This window comes from Diadema antillarum, unplaced genomic scaffold (assembly GCF_040938485.1).
Source record: "Diadema antillarum isolate AM-2024a unplaced genomic scaffold, OU_Dant_1.0 seq00000085_RagTag, whole genome shotgun sequence".
Taxonomy (NCBI): domain Eukaryota; kingdom Metazoa; phylum Echinodermata; class Echinoidea; order Diadematoida; family Diadematidae; genus Diadema; species Diadema antillarum.
The window spans coordinates 439,027-447,543 of record NW_027271177.1 but is presented as its reverse complement, the minus strand read 5'-3'; positions in this window follow the sequence as shown (position 1 = coordinate 447,543).

Below are 8,517 nucleotides of genomic sequence, written 5' to 3'. Positions count from 1 at the left end.
TCGCAAAGTTGTTTGTGCAACCCAATTTGCGATGATAAAACTAACGCTCAATCTTTGTGAAACAGGCCCTATTAATCATATTTCAAGCAACAAGTCAATTAAGAGAAATCCAACTCTGAAAGAATATCGAACCATCCATTTGAGTGCACAGGACAGATTATATATATCATGTTATCAACAAAATACATCAATGTGTAAACGAATAGCAAGAATTAGTTCTACAAACTCATCAGCATTAAAAGGTGAAAATTGAAATAAAATGGCATCAGTCCTGAACGGAGACTATGATCCCGAAGTATCCCGAGGTATCCCAAAGTTCGGCAATGAGATATGTAGCATCATTTGTATCACCTTTACCAATCGTGGGGCCCTGATCTTGTCCTTGATTTTAATAGTTGGAAACAAATAAAGAAGAACGATATGTCAAGGAAGAGAGAAAATCTTGGAATACATTCCGATGTTTGTCTGTTTTGTTTTGTTTTTTGCTTTATGCAGATGGCGTTTTGAGGAAAGCTATATATTAGTTTTTAGTGATACATTGCATGCCATGGCGTTCAATCGGAAACAAGCGACACACAGAAATAATGATTATTGAGAAATTAATCAGTCTCTACATCAGTCATTATGCATGCATCAGATAATATGTCCCTGGTACCTTGTGTCATAACATCACTTCATCACCAGCTTATCCTGTATAATACACGATTGCGTAGAAAAGGGTATTTCGTCCATATTAGGAAGTCACTCTTAGTGACACAGTCTCTTTCGGAGCTTTGGTTGTTGTTTTTTTGTTGATCCCCTTCAGTTTTTATCCATGGGTGTGTTAACTAAGGTTTCCGATTTGTGATCCATTAGTTGTGCTAACACGAGCAAAGATTAAAGAGACGCACGAATTCCACACACCACGATGCATTTTTGATTGCTGAACCCTGCATGATACCTGGCTAATACACTCGCATTAAAGGGGGCTTTTAATTTTCGTCCGTGATTGCAAATTACCCACAAAATTTGCTCACTGTAGGGATAACTAATTGAGGCTTTGGCGGGGATTATTACATTTCACTCTGTCCATATACTTCGTTAGACTGCCACGCAGTTAGTCTCATGCTGTGTTCCTTGTTTCTTTCATGAATCATTATCATGATTATATTGTAGCTTTGCCTGTGGGGCCTCTACCATCATCACTGATTACGCATGTAGGTGATGTTACATTTGCTGACTTTCTTTTCTTTTCATAATCATTTACACAATATGTTTGGCCGTTGGCTATCACAACCATATTTCATATTCTTGCCAACTTTTAAATGGAGACAATTTTGCCCTCTAACCATATTCATTTGTATATGCAGTGTCTCACTATTGTTTTTATGTATATTATGTAATCATTTTCATAATCATATCAATTTCAAGCGTTTACTGTTTCTTCAGTCAGTTAGTTATGTCCTCGATGTTTCTTGCAATTAGCTTTTCATTGTTTGATTTGGATGGTCAGTAAACTAATGATAATTACACGTATATAATTTGTTTTTATCTTTATATCAATCATTGTCAGTGAGGAGTCGTTGTGCCAATATCAGCTAACTTTACAATCTCATAAAATCGCATCTGTATAATCATTATGAAACGGAGTGGCGCATTGTGCTTTTCTTTACGACATAAGAAATAACACAAAACGATTACGATTAACACCTTTGAAGCACACATAACTAATTCGACAAGGCAAGGCGTGAATGCATCTACCAGTATCGACAGCCGCGCTAAACACTGCCGCTCGTTCGGTCGGACAAACCTGAACGCCTACGTACGCGCCGGACTCATTTGTAACCATAGCAACGTCAAACAAATTACCCTATCAACATCAACATCACGTCAATGTCAGTTGTGGACAGTTCTTCTTTTTAGAGGAACAATATGGATTTCAATGACTGCAATAATGAATGACGTCGTGATAAAAAAAAAAAAAAAAAATGCCCCATTCCAAGAAGGCAACCTTCGTGGTCATAGTAACCAGAATCAATTGAACAGCATTGGAACTGACGATTGCATTGTTTTTGTTTGTTCTTTTTTCAATTCGGTTGCCATTGTGCAAATGTGGAAAAAAAAATGCGCCCAAACAGCACTTTTTAAGGCTTTGTGATAATTGATGGTCAATAGATAATCAAGGTAAATAACCCCTACATAATCAATCCCACTTTCGTTTGCAGATGATAAAATCGTCATAATTTATGCACGTTTGTTATTCCTATCATGTTGAGGTAATGAGAGTACTTTCCTAATTCTGAGGAAGATTGAATTCCTACCATGAGTGTAAGTAGACTATGAAAAATGTATTGTATCTAATTGTTTCATAGAGCTCAGGATCATTTTTTCCCCTTGTGTTATCCGGGAAAAAATCATTATCAATTTTTGACCCCATTTCTTTGTCTACGTTGAAGGACATGAGGTATTGCTGTTGTGAGCCAAACAAAGTAAACTGCACTGAGTGAGAGTATATATCCAAACTGTTCATTTGTTAAAGCAAAAAGAATAATGGAAAGCTCACAACTCGGAAAAAGGGCGGTTTGGTACCTCTCGATGGGGATTATTGATTGGGCCATAACATTGCTCACCTGAGGGAATTATAGCAACTATTCAAAGGACGAGCTTCTCTCTTCGCTTTGGAATGTATAACAACTACCCCAAGACTGTTACCTTTGGTTGGCACAGAAAACGTCCTGGCAGTACAACATGTAGCACTCTTACATTTTTTCTTCTTCTTCTTCCTCTTCATCATCATCATCTTCTTCTTCTTCTTCTTCTTTTTCTTCTTCGTATTCATTATCATCATCTTTGTCGTCGTCGTCTTCGTCGTCTTCTTCTTCGTCTTCTTCTTCCTTGCCATTTACTTCAAGGAATCTTTTCTTTTCCATAGCTACTGTTTCTTCTTGTAGCGCTGCAGAAATGCGTTCTGGAAAACTCAAACCTTTCAGTATGTTTCATGCATATGTATATTTTATTCTTAGACTTAGCATGTTTTTGTTTTTATCACACTTTGGATGACAACAATTTACAAAATTCTCCTTGCAGACAGCGAGGCTTGAAACACACAAGCTCTTCAGTGAGTAAGGTTTCTGTCAAGCATAAGTGAATGATATGTAATGTTTTATTTTTCCTTAGATTAATTTGTGTACATGTATTTGCCTTTTTAAGGTTTAGATGTTTTGTACTGTCTCGAAAGTGGACTTCTGGCTGAGATAAATATGCATGTAATGTAATGTCAACATTTATAATATTGATTGGATTTGTGTGCAATCAACGTTGGAAATAAGAAAAATATTGTGAGTTTGACTTGGACTCGAGGCGGTTGTCATGGACGCGACGTCAACATTGGTGGCGTTATTAGTTTGCGATAAAAGATTTTGTGTACACACAGAGAGAAAGGGGAAGAGAGAGAGAGAGGCATGTAGATGCATTCACCGCAACATGACAGTCAAACAGGGGAAACAAACCATCTATTGACAAATACTCAAATTAAAGATGATAATCGGAGAGGGTTGTCCCTTTGTGGGTACATGTACCTATGTACCACTTATTCCTTACCCTATACGTGGTGCTGTACTATATCATATATACTATGTATATACATTATATATATATATATATATATATATATAGCGAAAACTTTGAGCAAATATATATATGAAGAGTTTGTTCGCAAAAACCGATAAGTCCATATTTGAAGATTTTGAAGTACGGTCTCTGTCTTAAAGTACAAAATAATACCTTTTAAATGATATATTGGTCACTACATATAAAGGTACATTTTTGAAGTTATGGTCAAAAGAAGCAAAAAATTTCTTATTATTTTCTTTATTTTTCTTGATCTTTAATCGCAAATATCTACATTTGGCGAATATGGACTTATCGGTTTTTGCGAACAAACTGTTCATATATATATATATATATATATATATATAGCGAAAACTTTGAGCAAATATATATATGAAGAGTTTGTTTGCAAAAACCGATAAGTCCATATTTGAAGATTTTGAAGTACGGTCTCTGTCTTAAAGTACAAAATAATACCTTTTAAATGATATATTGGTCACTACATATAAAGGTACATTTTTGAAGTTATGGTCAAAAGAAGCAAAAAATTTCTTATTATTTTCTTTATTTTTCTTGATCTTTAATCGCAAATATCTACATTTGGCGAATATGGACTTATCGGTTTTTGCGAACAAACTGTTCATATATATATATATGTATATATATATATATATATATATATATTATGTTTATAAACATATATATATATATATATATATATATATATATATATATATATAAAACAGTGACATTTATATTTCTGGTCTTTTGATGTGGTTTTCCTACTTCAAGAAAGAAATGAAGGAGAAAAACAAAGTTTCCGTTGTTTGTGTATCTTTTATTAGATCAGAAACGTATATTGACTGAGAGCAACTTCATTAATTAGGAAAGTAACAAATTATGAGACACGCCAGCTCAGTCCAAACATACGCTCTAAAACAAACAAACAAAAACAACACAAGTTATCTCAGCTGACGATCATTTCCCGCTTTGATTTATGTCTTCCTTCCTACTTTCTTCATCCTCACTCTTAATCTGATCCAAAGTCCATCATTTCAAAATTCGATGCGCCCATGAGTCACGTGTTTAAAGGCAATGTCGTAGGCTTATCCACGTGGTTATAACTACCATTGATATCCACATAACATTCTGCATTCTCAAGACAACTACGACTTGTGGTGACATATTTACATTGCAAATACTGCTGTCGTGACTGCCATTCACAAATAAAAACAACCCAAAATAATTTGACTTTTATATTTTTATCTAATTGTTTATAATTAGAAATATACAAATATACAGAGAAATAGAGTCAAAGATGTCATAAAGATATTGTAGGAATATTTCAAAATACATGCATGCAAACTTACTTGTACCCAGATGCACATAACTCGCAGATTAATATAATTATCTTGAATAATGTGTAGAAGCAATTATGGATTTATGATGTGTCTTCCCAGGACAAAACGGAAACTCAGATACTTGGAACTGATTTACATACTTCACTTTGTATACTAAAGTATGCCGTAAGCAGGAATTTGTTCACATCAAGCAAGTTTAAGTTACATTTCGTATTTTAATATCTCAATCATGATACGAGAGGCGAAAATAATCAGAAGGTTTTGCTTATCCGAGAATTCTTGCATAAATATTACTTCTTAACATTTAAGGGCAAGTTCGAGAATGTGAAAAATGACACGAATCCCTTTAAACGATAAGCACTACATCAAGAGCACCATAACTTTTTAAAGCAACAGATTTGGAACAGAATATTGAACGCATTTATCTTTCCGATCACATGTTAATTTCTATTATCACCTAATATTTTTACAACGACATGATATAACAATTATAAGAGGTTCTTTTTACTCCACTCAGATTCGTTTGTCAGATTAATCTTGTTCGAATTTCCTTTTGATGTGTCTTGAGTTTACAACGAATTGCTATCGGAAATACTTGATTATAACATCAAACATGATAGAACAAGATATGCATTGTTCCAATAGAGACAAGAACAAAAAGTGGTAAATCATCTAATGCTGTTGAATATTTACATAGCATTGTAAAAAGTGCCCCATGATTTTCATTTGTCAGTATACGTGTAACTGTATATCTTTATATACACTGATATTATATTATTATGTCGTATCAAAGCTGTCTTTCAAGTGCGAAACGTGAAAGCAGTAACGGAATATTCTCATGTACATAAACGAAGACCAGAAGATAAATGTTTCCTCCTACCGCTATGTGACAGAAATTGAATTTTATCTAATCACAATGTCGAAGCTGTTTGACAGTCAAAGATAAAAATCAGTTGCCTAGGAAACAAATGAAAAAAAAATGTTGGTGCTAGAATCATAGGATGAATATTGTATAAGGCGTGTGCTCTCGGCCACTCGCGTTTCTTTGATGGTAAAATCAATACGCAATTGTCATGATTGTGGTTTACCTTGTTTGTACACATATGATAAACATCAAAACGGATAATTGGTATTTGTGTGTGTGTGAAGATGAAAACTTCATAGTTGTAGTGACATATTATTATAAAGGTGACGATACAAATATATCAAAATAGGGTGGGATTTATACAGCATAAAACAGCAAAATTGTAGACCTTTGATAAGAAAAGTTACAGGACATATCACTCGTCTACGCAAATAATGTAAATGAATACAACAATGCACGAATGGAGGGATTTGTTTTAATCTCAGAAATGCATATTCAAGATATATAGGGGTCATCCCACGAGACCGACACCCACGAGTCATACGGCCCAGGAGCCCAACATTGAAAATAAGTCCATGAGTCATACAGCCCACGAGTTATACGACCCACGAGTCATGCAAGTCAGCCCATGAGTACGACACCAGACAAAAAAAAAACAAAAAACTCGTAGGTTGTATGACTCGTGGGTGCCCTCCCCTTCTGTCTCTCCCTGTCTCTCTCTCCCTTTTCTCTCTCTCTCTCTCTCTCTCTTTCTCTCTTTCTCTCTCCCTCAATATAATTATAGCACATTCTTTGGTGTGCCTTTTAGTGCATTTATCAAATACATTATTTCTTTTCGAATATACTGGAGTCCAACAACAACTACTGTTTCTGCTTTTTGTGCGAAGTTTTCAATGAGTGTGGTATGGAGTGAGTTTATGGAAATATACACAGAACATCAATAGATCAAGGGTTCGAGCCCCAGTGAGATAAGCTGAAATATTACGATGTGAATGAGTATGTATCCTTGATACGCACAGAAGAAAAACACATGCATGCACTGTCCAACGGATATAAGTAATGAGATTTTATATGTTCCCAGTGCAGTGGTCTGTTTTACACATCATTGAAGAACCGAGTTGAGAATGTTTAACTCTTTGCATACCACCAACTGACTAGTTCTAGTCAGCCAATGCTATCACTTACTATTCCACAGTGAAGACCCACGCTGACAAACCTGTCACGATCAAATAGATTATACTGTGCATCTCAAGTATACATTGTGGTATCGGTTTACCGTGAAGCAAGCAATTAGTTTTGTCACATGAATTTGAAGGAGACAGTAAGAGGTTACATTCAATACATGAACAGATTAAAGTACGTTTCCGTTCTATATTCAAATTGGCTCCAATCACTAGACCTATAATTAGACACAGAACAATTGAATTTTTTATTTAAAAAAAAACGAGATTAAAACAAGTGAGTTAAGTGAATTTGATATTGCCCAGTGTTTTCTCCAACCAGTGTTGTTCAATCACAATCATTACTCAAATAGACGTCAACACGAAACGAGTATTCCTTTGGACTGGATACGAGTCTATTCTGATTTTTTTTTTCAAATACGAAAGTCATGCAAATTTCGATCACATCACAGTTACCTCCAGGTATTTCGTTTGACACACCTTACTAGGCGCGGTCATACTGACAAAAGATCGAGAAGTTTGAGATCACGATTTTTAAGATCTCGAAGTTTTGCCAGTGTGACAGCAAACTTCCTGCAAAACTTTCCATGAAACTTCTCGCGAAACTTTCCACTCCATTTAGGGGAATTTCCCTCTCTACCGCCTCTCCAAACGTCTCGATCTTTTGCCATTCTGACCGCGCTCTATTAGTTGGTTTACTTAGGATTCCTTTTCTTTGTCATTCTTCGCATCCCGATAGTATAATATGAGCAAAGCATGAATATTATGTATCTCATGAGACATTAAACAAGAAAAGGCTGGATATTATAAAACATAGATTTGTGTTTCTTGTCGATGTTGTTGTAGTTGTCCCTTTGCGTGAATCAGAGTTCAGTTGAATAATGTTATGTACCGTATTGTCAATGACTCATGTGCGTGATGTTCGTGCATGTACACGTATGTACGTGAGCTTATATGTTTCAATGCTTCACTTTTCCATGTTTCTTTAGGTCCGTCTTTTATTTCCCTTTCTCCCGATTTAGCCTATCCTAGACAATTTTACGAGCTTTTCAGTTGATTCCTTCCTCAAAGATAAAATGTAAGTTCTGTCAAATTTTATATACTATACAAACACCCAATCCCTTTTGATTTTGTTCCACATTCATTGTTATTGTCATACTAAACGTCGTGTAACTTGTAGTTTGTATACCTGTACCTTACTTGTTCTACTTGTTTACAACGGCATTACTGTATGCTATCCATTGCCAGTTACTGAACCTCAATAAGATGTTCGCGTCAATATTATACGTGAAAAGTTGAAATAAATGTAAATTGAATTCAAACGCAAATTGATTGAAATTATTGTAACCGGGAAATAACCTATCAACCATGTAAACGATAATATTTCTGTGTTGGAGTGCGTTGTCACGGTTACAGTTGCTAAACCTTAGACTTCCATAATGATCGTATCAACACCATTGTATACATATCACTTTAATGGATCAAAACTTTTGACGTCATCGTTTTTCTCAATGTGATGTGG